This window comes from Drosophila biarmipes, unplaced genomic scaffold (genome assembly GCF_025231255.1).
Source record: "Drosophila biarmipes strain raj3 unplaced genomic scaffold, RU_DBia_V1.1 ptg000030l, whole genome shotgun sequence".
Classification (NCBI taxonomy): domain Eukaryota; kingdom Metazoa; phylum Arthropoda; class Insecta; order Diptera; family Drosophilidae; genus Drosophila; species Drosophila biarmipes.
The window spans coordinates 49,777-65,000 of record NW_026114545.1 but is presented as its reverse complement, the minus strand read 5'-3'; the positions used below and the strand labels follow the sequence as shown (position 1 = coordinate 65,000).

The 15,224-nt window shown below is 41.0% G+C and overlaps 1 pseudogene; it reads right to left on the bottom strand.

The window, feature by feature from the left end:
• Window positions 1-5,381: 5,381 nt before the first annotated feature.
• Window positions 5,382-14,829, bottom strand: LOC127012216 (large subunit ribosomal RNA; annotated as a pseudogene).
• Window positions 14,830-15,224: the final 395 nt, after the last annotated feature.

The window sequence follows — 15,224 nt, the reverse complement described above, 5'->3', positions numbered from 1 at the left end:
GATAAATTTAAAATTTATCTATATATATCCATATAAGTCTCTGGTAATATATAAAATAGAACCGAGTGTATATATATAATTATTACTACTATATTTATTTCTTAAATAATATATACTTATATATTATTTATATATATACTCTTTATTATATATTATATAATTTCTTAAATAACTCTCTTAATAGCTATTTTTTATTATCAACAATATAAGTTGATATTAATATTGAAAATGTATTCATAATTACATTTTTATATTTCTTTGGTAGACTTTTATGTACTATTATTATTTAATAATACACATATAATATAAATCATGTTAGCCTACCTCCTAAAATTAACGATAAAATTCGGAAACAATTTGTTATTCTATGTACAATAGAAACTTGGCCTTTGTTTCAACGTTATTATCTTTGGGCTTAAAATATTAACCGCGGAGCCAAGTCTCGTATTCAAATAAATGAATAAAGAAACAAATTTGACGGATAATATCTTCTCTACTGACATATGTCAATAGCAGACGGCCGGCCCATTGACCATCCTATAGTAGTTTTTGGACACGCTGTCTCCCATTCGGGTATATTCAATTTACTTTGCCACTCACCCATATAGTGTTCTCTTATATAATAAGACAACGCACTTTTATATTCATTATATGGATATATTGCCTTCCTCATATTTGCCACACCACCTATAGTAGTTTTTGGACACGCTGTCTCCCATTCGGGTATATTCAATTTACTTTGCCACTCACCCATATAGTGTTCTCTTATATAATAAGAAAACGCACTTTTATTTTCATTATATGGATATATTGCCTTCCTCATATTTGCCACACCACCTATAGTAGTTTTTGGACACGCTGTCTCCCATTCGGGTATATTCAATTTACTTTGCCACTCACCCATATAGTGTTCTCTTATATAATAAGAAAACGCACTTTTATTTTCATTATATGGATATATTGCCTTCCTCATATTTGCCACACCACCTATAGTAGTTTTTGGACACGCTGTCTCCCATTCGGGTATATTCAATTCTCTTTGCCACTCACCCTTATAGTATTCTCTTATTTAATAAGAATACTAAAATACTTCTCATATTATAGATGTAATCTATTAACTTCTCAATATCCATACGGTTTATGTATGGTATTGACAAAATCCTATGCATTTGCATAAGATTTATTTTGCCACAATTTATAGTACTAGTGCCGCCCTCACTAGGTATAAATATCTCATTTCGCTAGTAGTGTATGGGCAAATTCTACTAGCTATTCTCATAAATATGTCACTTATATGCCATATCTATACAATTCATGCACTTTTATATGTATATTTGCTATATTATACATTATTATGCCTTATAGGTATTATACCTATAAGCCACATCCATACGATTGCTTAATATAAATATATGTATAATTTTTTATACATATTTTTTTTTTATTTATGTATGGTTTTTTATTCATATCCATATACTGTATTCACTTTTATATGGATATGATTGGCGTTTTATATAGTATTGACAAAATCATAAGTTTGACCAATACGAGGAGAGGTCCGCCAACGACCACCTCCCTATAGGTGTTTTTGGACACGCTGTCTCCCATTCGACTGCTTACTATACTAGGGGCTACCCGCTCCGTATGATATTCTCTCATATAACAAGAGAATGCAAGAAATATTCGTATTTTATGAATATAATCCATTTATTTTTCAATATCCATACGTTTTACTTAGTTTTTTGTACGGTATTGACAAAATCCTATGCATTTGCATAAGATTTATTTTGCCACAATTTATAGTACTAGTGCCGCCCTCACTAGGTATAAATATCTCATTTCGCTAGTAGTGTATGGGGAAATTCTACTAGCTATTCTCATAAATATGTCACTTATATGCCATATCTATACAATTCATGCACTTTTATATGTATATTTGCTATATTATACATTATTATGCCTTATAGGTATTATACCTATAAGCCACATCCATACGATTGCTTAATATAAATATATGTATAATTTTTTATACATATTTTTTTTTTATTTTTGTATGGTTTTTTATTCATATCCATATACTGTATTCAATTTTATATGGATATGATTGGCGTTTTATATAGTATTGACAAAATCATAAGTTTGACCAATACGAGGAGAGGTCCGCCAACGACCACCTCCCTATAGGTGTTTTTGGACACGCTGTCTCCCATTCGACTGCTTACTATACTAGGGGCTACCCGCTCCGTATGATATTCTCTCATATAACAAGAGAATGCAAGAAATATTCGTATTTTATGAATATAATCCATTTATTTTTCAATATCCATACGTTTTACTTAGTTTTTTGTACGGTATTGACAAAATCCTATGCATTTGCATAAGATTTATTTTGCCACAATTTATAGTACTAGTGCCGCCCTCACTAGGTATAAATATCTCATTTCGCTAGTAGTGTATGGGCAAATTCTACTAGCTATTCTCATAAATATGTCACTTATATGCCATATCTATACAATTCATGCACTTTTATATGTATATTTGCTATATTATACATTATTATGCCTTATAGGTATTATACCTATAAGCCACATCCATACGATTGCTTAATATAAATATATGTATAATTTTTTATACATATTTTTTTTTATTTATGTATGGTTTTTTATTCATATCCATATACTGTATTCACTTTTATATGGATATGATTGGCGTTTTATATAGTATTGACAAAATCATAAGTTTGACCAATACGAGGAGAGGTCCGCCAACGACCACCTCCCTATAGGTGTTTTTGGACACGCTGTCTCCCATTCGACTGCTTACTATACTAGGGGCTACCCGCTCCGTATGATATTCTCTCATATAACAAGAGAATGCAAGAAATATTCGTATTTTATGAATATAATCCATTTATTTTTCAATATCCATACGTTTTACTTAGTTTTTTGTACGGTATTGACAAAATCCTATGCATTTGCATAAGATTTATTTTGCCACAATTTATAGTACTAGTGCCGCCCTCACTAGGTATAAATATCTCATTTCGCTAGTAGTGTATGGGCAAATTCTACTAGCTATTCTCATAAATATGTCACTTATATGCCATATCTATACAATTCATGCACTTTTATATGTATATTTGCTATATTATACATTATTATGCCTTATAGGTATTATACCTATAAGCCACATCCATACGATTGCTTAATATAAATATATGTATAATTTTTTATACATATTTTTTTTTATTTATGTATGGTTTTTTATTCATATCCATATACTGTATTCACTTTTATATGGATATGATTGGCGTTTTATATAGTATTGACAAAATCATAAGTTTGACCAATACGAGGAGAGGTCCGCCAACGACCACCTCCCTATAGGTGTTTTTGGACACGCTGTCTCCCATTCGACTGCTTACTATACTAGGGGCTGCCCGCTCCGTATGATATTCTCTCGTATAACAAGAGAATGCAAGAAATATTCGTATTTTATGAATATAATCCATTTATTTTTCAATATCCATACGTTTTACTTAGTTTTTTGTACGGTATTGACAAAATCCTATGCATTTGCATAAGATTTATTTTGCCACAATTTATAGTACTAGTGCCGCCCTCACTAGGTATAAATATCTCATTTCGCTAGTAGTGTATGGGCAAATTCTACTAGCTATTCTCATAAATGCCTTCTTTATGCCATATCTATACAATTTATGCACTTTTATATGTATATTTGCTAATATTATACATTATTATGCCTTATAGGTATTATACCTATAAGCCATATACATACGATTTCATTTTTTTATTTATATATGGTTTTGTATTTATAACCATATACCGTATTTACTTTTATAAGGATATGATTGGCGTTTTATATAGTATTGACAAAATTATAAGTTTGACAAACACTTTTTTAAGTCTTTTAGTTAAAATTGTCATTTTTAATTGACTATCTAAACACTAGATATATTTGCACATGGAGCAAAGAGTATAAAAATTGGTCGCGTCACTAATAATATCGCGATACATTTTTACTACCATCAAAATACCACATACGTTTATATGTCCTCTTTATTTAATTTGGTTTCTAAACCTCAGGAATAGTTTTAATTATATGTGCGCTCTAAGTTGAATGAATTTCTTGAATCTCTTTACTTGAATTTCTAAGACTTAAAAATATTTATAAATAGATGTCCTATTGCATAATATTTTTTTATCGCTTCACTTATAAAATAACGATCCTGCCTTTCTACCTTTGAATAAACATTCATATAAACATGGAGAAAAAAACGTTCGCGTCACTAACAGTATGTGACGATAAAATTTTGCTAACATTAAAAGGAACATATTTTTATATGTCAACTCTTAGTTGAATTGGTCTATTGCTTAAGATTCTAGACCTTAGGAATATTTTTATATTATATGTTTGCCAATCTTCGCGTCACTAAAAAGATGACGATTCATATTGTTATTATTAGATGGTCGAGTTGTACTTATATTGATATGTTAATCAAATTGGTCTCTTACTTGAAAATCTAGACCTTAGGAATATTTTTATATTATATGTTTGCCAATCTTCGCGTCACTAATAAGATGACGATTCATATTATTATTAGATGGTCGAGTTGTACTTATATTGATATGTTAATCAAATTGGTCTCTTACTTGAAAATCTAGACCTTAGGAATATTTTTATATTATATGTTTGCCAATCTTCGCGTCACTAATAAGATGACGATTCATATTATTATTAGATGGTCGAGTTGTACTTATATTGATATGTTAATCAAATTGGTCTCTTACTTGAAAATCTAGACCTTAGGAATATTTTTATATTATATGTTTGCCAATCTTCGCGTCACTAATAAGATGACGATTCATATTGTTATTATTAGATGGTCGAGTTGTACTTATATTGATATGTTAATCAAATTGGTCTCTTACTTGAAAATCTAGACCTTAGGAATATTTTTATATTATATGTTTGCCAATCTTCGCGTCACTAATAAGATGACGATTCATATTGTTATTATTAGATGGTCGAGTTGTACTTATATTGATATGTTAATCAAATTGGTCTCTTACTTGAAAATCTAGACCTTAGGAATATTTTTTTATTATATGTTTGCCAATCTTCGCGTCACTAATAAGATGACGATTCATATTGTTATTATTAGATGGTCGAGTTGTACTTATATTGATATGTTAATCAAATTGGTCTCTTACTTGAAAATCTAGACCTTAGGAATGTAATATATAAAGGATTAAAAATTCGCCACAAAGCCAAGCAAACAATCAATGCATACAAATAGATTGTTGGTTGAACTTTATATAAGAAGTTCAACACAACAAATAAATTATGCAATTTTATTATCGAATCATCAAGCAAAGGATAAGCTTCAGTGGATCGCAGTATGGCAGCTGCTCAACCACTTACAACACCTTGCCTGTTACAAAAGTCGTTTACAATTGATTCTAGGCTTTGTCATTGTATTAAATAATGCTTTTATATGTAACTAGCGCGGCATCAGGTGATCAAAGATCCTCCCAATTTACTATGTTACAAATTACATTGGCATCACATCCATTGTCGTTTAAAAAGTAAATTATAAACTTTAAATGGTTTAGAAGCCATACAATGCAAATTGCCCCTTATTTATCATTGCAGTCCAGCACGGATACGACCTTAGAGGCGTTCAGGCATAATCCAACGGACGTAGCGTCATACCACTGTTCGCTCGAACAAGTATTGTGCCATTGGTCCGTACCTGCGGTTCCTCTCGTACTACGCAGGAATGCTGTCGCAACAACGTTTTGTCATTAGTAGGGTAAAACTAACCTGTCTCACGACGGTCTAAACCCAGCTCACGTTCCCTTGCATGGGTGAACAATCCAACGCTTGGTGAATTTTGCTTCACAATGATAGGAAGAGCCGACATCGAAGGATCAAAAAGCGACGTCGCTATGAACGCTTGGCCGCCACAAGCCAGTTATCCCTATGGTAACTTTTCTGACACCTCTTGTTAAAAACTCTTTAAACCAAAAGGATCGATAGGCCGAGCTTTTGCTGTCCCTGTGTGTACTGAACACCGAGATCAAGTCAGCATTTGCCCTTTTGCTCTATGTGTGGTTTCTGTCCGCACTGAGCTGGCCTTGGGACACCTCCGTTATTATTTGAGAGATGTACCGCCCCAGTCAAACTCCCTACCTGGCAATGTCCTTGAATTGGATCATACCTGAGTAATTGGAGTTATACCAAATTTTCAAATCAAAAATACATAAATGCACCGTTTTATTAAAGAATTTGTTTGCGAATATATAACAAACTCGTGATACTTTGATCAAGAAGCTTGCATCAAAACCCAATACCATAAGATATAATAAATATATCCGTATAATGGCTAGGAAATGATACACGTTCCATTTAATCAAGTAAGTAAGGAAACAATAAGAGTAGTGGTATTTCATTGGCGATACCAAACCGAGGTCTAATATCTCCCACTTATTCTACACCTCTTATGTCTCCTTACACTGCCAGATTAGAGTCAAGCTCAAAAGGGTCTTCTTTCCCCGCTAATTATTCCAAGCCCGTTCCCTTGGCTGTGGTTTCGCTAGATAGTAGATAGGGACAGGTGTGTCTCGGATCCCTCCGAACTTATTTAACGTGACGTGTTCCGCACTGAAGGGATTACAGCCACGGCATTCTAATATACCCACAAGGGAGTATATAATGCAAGGGTCTGGGTTAAGCGCCAAACCAACGCCCTGGACTAGAAGCTATAGCTATGTACATAGCAACCACCCCAGTAGCAATTTAAGTACTTGCTTGTCGGGCAAGCACTCCCCCTTGCATAGGGGCGAGATCTATCTAAAATCTCTACTGTTCTTTGGGTCGCAGCACCCGAGTTGTATTAACGCAACATCCACGTCGAGCCCGGGGACTCTACCCGCGATATAGGTGTCAACCACAGCCACCACGAAACTCCCACTAGGGGGCCGACCTCAATGAGTAGCCTTGGAGAACCACTCAACCCGTGGCACCGAAATTTCAGGCTCGGTGGGCCTCACCCCTTCAGCTCCGACAAGCTCGGATGGGGCAACCATGTCATATTAGTCGCCTCCTACGACAAGCAATGACAAGCTGTGGCAGTATTCTTCGCCGTTGCCACACGGCAAGGGGGTTTTGGGACTATTGTCCCGGCGCCTGCGGTTCATCCCTCGTCGCTTCCATCCTACGCCTCGAGAAGGCAGCATCAGCAAAAGCTCCTAGGAGACGCATCCGTTCTGGGGTCTCGACTACTCCTGCGACGTTCCATCGTTCTTGGACTCGAACAATGCCAAGGGCATCCAAGTCACGCAAATCGCTATAGAGGCGGCACTCACATAGTACGTGAAGCCAGTCCTCACTCTCCTCTCCACATGAGCATGCGGTTGTGGTGCTGAGGGTTCTACCATGGAGGAAAGCGTTGAACGACCCGTGTCCTGTCAGCAAGAATCCGGCTCTTAAGGTGAAGACAAAGTCCTTCCTCTTGTAGACGAACGCTGCCTCTGGGAAAAACTGGCGAGTCACAAAACCGTGAGCCGCTTGGTCCCATCTGAGTTGCCACTCATTTAGCAGACATTCGTCTAGCAGAGCCATCTTGGATTTCCAGTCCAACACAGACAAGTCCTGTCCATAGAGCCAGTCGCTCTCGTCCAGGGGAACGTGCTTTCTGAGCTTAAACTTCACTGCCATCCTGTGAGCATCTAGATCCATTGGAGGAGCACCAGCAAGCACCTGCAGTGCCACCGTGGACACTGTGCGGCATACCGGTAGGCATCCTAATAGGATGGTCCTCTGGCACGAGGTGAGGAGTCTTAAGGACTTGCCCTTGCTCGCCGCCTTGTACCAGACCGAGGCACCGAAGAGTGCACAGGGGACCATGAGTCCGCTGTATATCGTCCTCTTAGCACGGGAGCTGAGCCCCCAATCGACTCGGAGCACCCGTGCTAGCCCTCCGGCAACTCCAGCCAGCCGATCTCTGAGAGCAGAGATATGCGGGAGAAAGCTCATCCGCTCGCCGACTAAGATGCCAAGGTACCGGCATTTGGTGACGTATGGCAGGCTTGCTCCAGCAAACCGTACCGTCGGTCTCCTAGTGTCTGAAAGATTCCCTTTCAGCAACATGATTGCCGTCTTGCTGGTTGACACACTCACTCCAACCTCAGCTCCCCAGGCTCCCACGATGTCCATCAACTGCTCACCCTTTCGCTCCAGATCGGCACGGGAATTCCCATCGACGAAAAGTAGCAAGTCATCTGCAAACGCGCTCAGAGCACAATGTGGCTCCAGGCGCTGAAGCAGCACATCCATCAGTAGGTTCCAAATAAATGGACCACTGACGGACCCTTGCGGGCAGCCCCGTGTAACCGACACTGTGGCCGCTTCGTAACTGCTGATGATACTGGCACTTCGACCGGAGAAATAACTTTTCCACAAGTCTATCTCTCGACAGCCGACGTCGATAAGCCGATCCAGCACCGCGTTCCACTCAACATTGTCGAAGGCACCCTTGAAATCAACAAAGATTCCCAGCACCCTCCTCTCGCGGCTGGTGGAAACGGTGTTTTTAGCGTGCATCCACGCATCCTCAACGCAGCGTCCAGGCCGAAATCCAAATTGCCATCTGCAGCCATCCGGTAGCACATCCTTCAGTCGATTCACCATGATCCCTTCCAGCACCTTTCCGAACACTGGCAAAAGGCATATGCCACGATAAGAGGCAGGATCGCTCCTGTCCTTATCTGGCCCCTTTACCAGCGGTATCACTCTCGGGTGTTTCCACTCGGCAGGAAAATATCCTTCCGAGAGGCATCGAGAGTACAACTTCGTCAGGTGCTGAGGGATAGCACGCCATACCTCCTTGACGATCCCACCCGTGATGCCGTCCATTCCCGGCGATCGCCGGCTTCTCAGCTTCGCGACGCTGGTTGCCACCTCGAAGGCTTCGAGGGTCGGTGGAGCAGCAGGAGTTATACCCTCACGCACTGTGGATTCCGCAACAGGGAAGAAGTTGCGGAGGAGTATATCTGCGCAGTCGTGCCATGTCGTAAGTAGCGCGCCGTTCGACCTAAGACATCCAAGATCGGTTGTCTTTTTCCGGCCTCGGCATATTCGGTAGGCGTGCCCCCATGGATCATCCTTGTGCCGTCCCACGAAGTCCCGCCAGTTTTGTTCCTTTGTCATCAGGATAAGCTTCTTATACTGGCCTGAGGCAAGCCTTAATCCAGCGGCAAGTCGCTCAACATCGCCGGTGCCACTCCGACGAGCTGCCTGCAGCCTGCGCCTCAGTCTCCTGACCTCTTGGCGCTTGGTACTCAGTTCAGGATTCCACCATATTACGTTTCCCCTTGCTGCAGGTATCCTGCGCCCTATTACCCTGTCGCACACTTCGTGTACGATGGAGCGAAGGGCTGACACATGATCATCCAACGGCGATTCCTCCAGTTCCTCGAGACATTCAGCTACATCCCTTAGTTCTACTCTGAATCTTCGCCAACTTGCATTGGAGAGCCTCCATTGCGGTACCGGAGCTAGGCTCTCAACAGTACTGCTTGGATCTGGAGTAACCTCAACAGTGATGATGTTGTGGTCACTCAGCTCCCAGAAGTCAACTCTCCATTCGTATATTGCCCACACACGCGCTGCTTCGTTGGTGAAGGTCACGTCGATATCACTTCTGGAGCGGTGATTATCGAACGTGAACACCTGGCTGGCCGTATTAAGCACACAGACACCGCTTGCGATGATCCACTCGTCCATGTGCTGTCCCCGTTCGCGATTCAGACGGTCTCCAGAGTTAGCTGGAGTTTTGCTGAACCACATCGGGGAAACCGCATTCGCATCAAGTCCGAGGATTGTCGGTGTCCTGCTGGCTAGCAGCAGAACCGTATCCAGGTAGTCAGTGTAGGGCTGCAGGGCAGCTGAGTACTGGCAGTATACGGAGGACAGAAAAATGGTGCCGTATTTTCCTGTGACACTCACGCACACTCCATAATCCGTCGTCAATGTCTCGATGGGCATGCAGATGGCAGACGGGTCGTCCACGATGATGGCAGCTTTCTTCCTTTTGTCAGCGAAGATTCTCATGCCTCCAGGGAGTCCAGTGAGACGCTTGCCTGCGTCCACATAGGGCTCCTGAATGAGTGCGAACAGGTGGCCAGCATCTCTCATCCGCTTTGCAAGCTCGATGACAGCGCAACGGCCTCGACCACAATTCGCTTGGATGAAGCTGAACATGTTAATGTCTAGCTTGCACCCTGGCTAGCACAGCGCTATATATCGGGCATCCACCCGAGAGCATATAGTGCCCCGAGGGTAGCCCTTTATGGCGGCAGTTACGGCAGTCCACCGCATTTTTGCACTTCGCCGCGACGTGGTCGTTCTGTCCGCACTGGCGGCAGACCTGGTTTTCTCTAGCGTACCGACACTCGCTGACTTTGTGGTCAAAACCAAGGCATCGGTGGCACGCATAGGTGCGCACTTGAGAGCGGCAGCGGTAAGAGAACCACTTGATATACACCCTCCCGCTTTCGAGAACGGCCAACGCCTGATCATCTACTTCCAGCGTCACGTTTATAGTGGCGCTGTTAGCTGCTGACCAGGGCTTGGTCGCCAGGACTACCGCCTTCTGGAACTCCTTCAGCGACATCTCCTCGAAGTTTTTCTCTTTTAACTCCATCATGAACTCATCCGGCGTCACAGTGGTGTCCACATCCTGTACCGTCACCCTGGGTTTTGCGGCAGTGTTTTTGGACACCTTAAGGCCCACCTCAGCGAATTTTGCGGAGGCAACGATTTTCGACATCTCCGCCTGCGATGGCGTGCGAATAATCGCGCCGCCCCGCTTCAACTCTCGCACCTCATGCACTCTGACGCCCAAAGCAGGCGCTACCTCTTTGCGGACCTTGTCCGCAATTTGCCTCCCTGATAAGGCCGGATCATCACATGCAACGACTGCCGACCAGGTCTCCCGGATTTTCCGCGGTGCGGCTACAGGGGCATAGGGGGCGACAGGGGCAGCAGGTGAGGCGATAAGGTGCGCGCCTCTAGCAGCGGCGGCTGCGTATGAGACGGCCGAGGCAACCGGTGTCTGCTTCTTAAGGCGGTCCTCAAGCACTCCAATCCGTATAAGGAGGGCTGCAACAACCTCCTCGTAGCGGTTGGCTACGGACTGCACCTTCACATTTGTGGCCGGGTTGGCATAGGAGACCATGAACATCCTACCGATCTCCGATCGGATGTCCCCCATCTCGGCAGCGACGGCACCATTACCTCTCCACTCCCTATCCGAGAAGGATTTTAGAGAACTGGCTGGTGCAACGAAGGTCTTCTCGTGTTCAGCATAGGATGCAGCAGCGGCGGGGGCTGCGGGAGCGGCAGGGGCTGCGGCAAGGGCAGCGACAGGGGCAGCGGCAGCGGCAGCAGCAGGGGCAGCGGCAGCGGCAGCGGCAGCGGCAGGGGCTGTCGCAGTGTCAGCGGCAGTTGCATCCAGTGCCATCAACTTGCACCTAGAGGCGTCCCTCAGCGGCGCTTTATTGCGCTTACCTCTGGGTCGTCCTCTGCCCCCACTGCTTCCCCTACTACTAGCACTCTCACTGCCAGAATCTCCAACATCCATTTTGGGTGGCGCCATCCGCCGGTTATCGGCAGTTCCAACCCAAAAGCTTTTCCACCAAGGACTTACCCCTTTATTATCAGCTGGTCGGAAAGCTCTATCAGCTGATCAGCTGATAAAAGTTTAGCGATGACACAAACCGCACAGCTGTTTTAGGCAAAATGTGCCTAAATAAGCCTAACGCCTCTCTCAAGAGAGCGCCTCTCTCGTGACACACGTGGCGCAATGGAAAATTTCCAATGGGAAAAACCCAATTTCACCCGGTTTCACCACTTTTACACAGGGAAAACACGCGCACTGGGTTCGTAGGCACAAAACACGAATTTTCGTGCTGTTTCTAGCTTCGTATCTGGTCTCTATCAGTCAATATTGGCTACACTCGCGGAGCGTACGGAAAACACGTCTGTTCGCACGAGCAATCTAACACCGACTCGGGTAGATAGGGACAGTAGGAATCTCGTTAATCCATTCATGCGCGTCACTAATTAGATGACGAGGCATTTGGCTACCTTAAGAGAGTCATAGTTACTCCCGCCGTTGACCCGCGCTTACTTGAATTTCTTCACTTTGACATTCAGAGCACTGGGCAGAAATCACATTGTGTCAACACCCGCTAGGGCCATCACAATGCTTTGTTTTAATTAGACAGTCGGATTCCCCAAGTCCGTGCCAGTTCTGAATTGATTGTTAATTGATAATCGTTATAATTAATAAGAACTAATTGGTTTAACCCAATTAGTATTCTTAAAAATTTTAGCAAGAAAGTTCCACAATTGGCTACGTAACTAAACTATCCGGGGAACAAGTAACTAACATAAATGCTAGAAACTCTATTTACCCAGAACGAGCACATAAACCATGTTATTGTTTCCCAATCAAGCCCGACTATCTCAATCTTCAGAGCCAATCCTTATCCCGAAGTTACGGATCTAATTTGCCGACTTCCCTTACCTACATTATTCTATCGACTAGAGACTCTTCACCTTGGAGACCAGCTGCGGATATTGGTACGGCCTGTTGAGAAGTTTGCGTGTCCCCACCATAAATTTTCAAGGTCCGAGGAGAAAATATCGACACAACAGTATATGTCATGCTCTTCTAGCCCATCTACCATATCTCTCTGCGAAAGACTTCCATGGTAGTACGGCTATAAAACAGAAAAGAAAACTCTTCCGATATCTCTCGACGGCTTCTTTATGGTCGTTCCTGTTGCCAGGATGAGCACGAGGCCCATATTTAATAACAAACGGATACTCAACAGGTTACGGAATTGGAACCGTATTCCCTTTCGTTCAAAATTATTCAAGTATATTAATTTAGCTAGATTTTATATAATATATATATTTGTTTGGCATTTGTATTTTACTTGAAAATTTTCGGCTTTCGCCTTGAACTTAGGACCGACTAACTCGTGATCAACCACTGTTCACACGAAACCCTTCTCCACTTCAGTCCTCCAAGGTCTCATTCGATTATTTGCTACTACCACCAAGATCTGTACCAATGGCAGCTCCATGCAGGCTTACGCCAAACACTTCTACGCATACCATTGTACCTTCCTACTCACTAAAGTTTCAAAATTTATATTACAAGTAATATAAATCATCTACTTTAGCGGTAATGTATAGGTATACAACTTAAGCGCCATCCATTTTAAGGGCTAGTTGCTTCGGCAGGTGAGTTGTTACACACTCCTTAGCGGATTTCGACTTCCATGATCACCGTCCTGCTGTTTTAAGCAACCAACGCCTTTCATGGTATCTGCATGAGTTGTTAATTTGGGCACCGTAACATTACGTTTGGTTCATCCCACAGCGCCAGTTCTGCTTACCAAAAGTGGCCCACTGGGCACATTATATCATAACCTTGAACTTCATATCAAGAAAGTTAAGGTTCTTACCCATTTAAAGTTTGAGAATAGGTTAAGATCGTTTCGACCCTAAGGCCTCTAATCATTCGCTTTACCAGATAAGATTATTTTATATAATATTAAAATGCACCAGCTATCCTGAGGGAAACTTCGGAAGGAACCAGCTACTAGATGGTTCGATTGGTCTTTCGCCCCTATACTCAATTCTGACAATCGATTTGCACGTCACAGAACTGTTTCGGTCTTCCATCAGGGTTTCCCCTGACTTCAACCTGATCAAGTATAGTTCACCATCTTTCGGGTCACAGCATATATGCTCAAGGTACGTTCCAGTTAGAGGCATAAATAATATAAATATCATTATACATAACTATATAGAACGCCCCGGGATTGTGTTAATTAGCTATAAATAGTTAAAAAACTAATCCCATTATTAGTCAAGTTAATTACGCTATTAGGTTTATATCCCAATAACTTGCACATATGTTAGACTCCTTGGTCCGTGTTTCAAGACGGGTCCCGAAGGTATCCTGAATCTTTCGCATTGTTAATCCTACAAGTGCATATAATAAACACAAAAATCAATGATAATTATGCCATTATATAATTCCGAAAAATTAACGCACTGTATTCATATAAATCTATCAGCACTTTATCAAATTAATAACATTTATTCTGTGTTAAAATGCAAGCAAATTAATTTGAATAAACTATAAGTTATATTTTATGATAAATTTGGTATGCTAATAGATTACAATGTCCTTATATGGAAAAAAATGCACACTATTATCATAATATTGTTTAAATATTACAATTCTAATGATGAATTTTCCATAACGGATATTCAGGTTCATCGGGCTTAACCTCTAAGCAGTTTCACGTACTGTTTAACTCTCTATTCAGAGTTCTTTTCAACTTTCCCTCACGGTACTTGTTTACTATCGGTCTCATGGTTATATTTAGTTTTAGATGGAGTTTACCACCCACTTAGTGCTGCACTATCAAGCAACACGACTCTTTGGAAACATCATCTAGTAATCATTAACGTTATACGGGCCTGGCACCCTCTATGGGTAAATGGCCTCATTTAAGAAGGACTTAAATCGTTAATTTCTCATACTAGAATATTGACGCTCCATACACTGCATCTCACATTTGCCATATAGACAAAGTGACTTAGTGCTGAACTGATTTCTTTTCGCTCGCCGCTACTAAGAAAATCCTTGTTAGTTTCTTTTCCTCCCCTAATTAATATGCTTAAATTCAGGGGGTAGTCCCATATGAGTTGAGGTTGTGTATAACTTTTATATGCAATTAATTCTTTATATATAATGATAAAACATTTTATTAAATTCGTTATATTAATAATATCTGTATATAAATGGCATTTGTTTGATTTAACGAATCAACGAAGAACAATAATATTGTCAACGGTTTTCTATTTTCTAATCATTAATAAGAGACAATTCTAGATAAATTTTTATGCTAGACATTTCTCAGTATCATTTGATTGAAAAAGAAAATATTTCTCTTCGTTTTTCACATTCAAATTATTTACTAATGTGAGATAATGTTTTTCATATATTTTTTAATATTATGAATAAAATAATTAAATTATTATTATCCAATAATATACCATATGCTTATAAAATTTCATTATAAAATTTGTATAAGCAACTTAATTAGCAT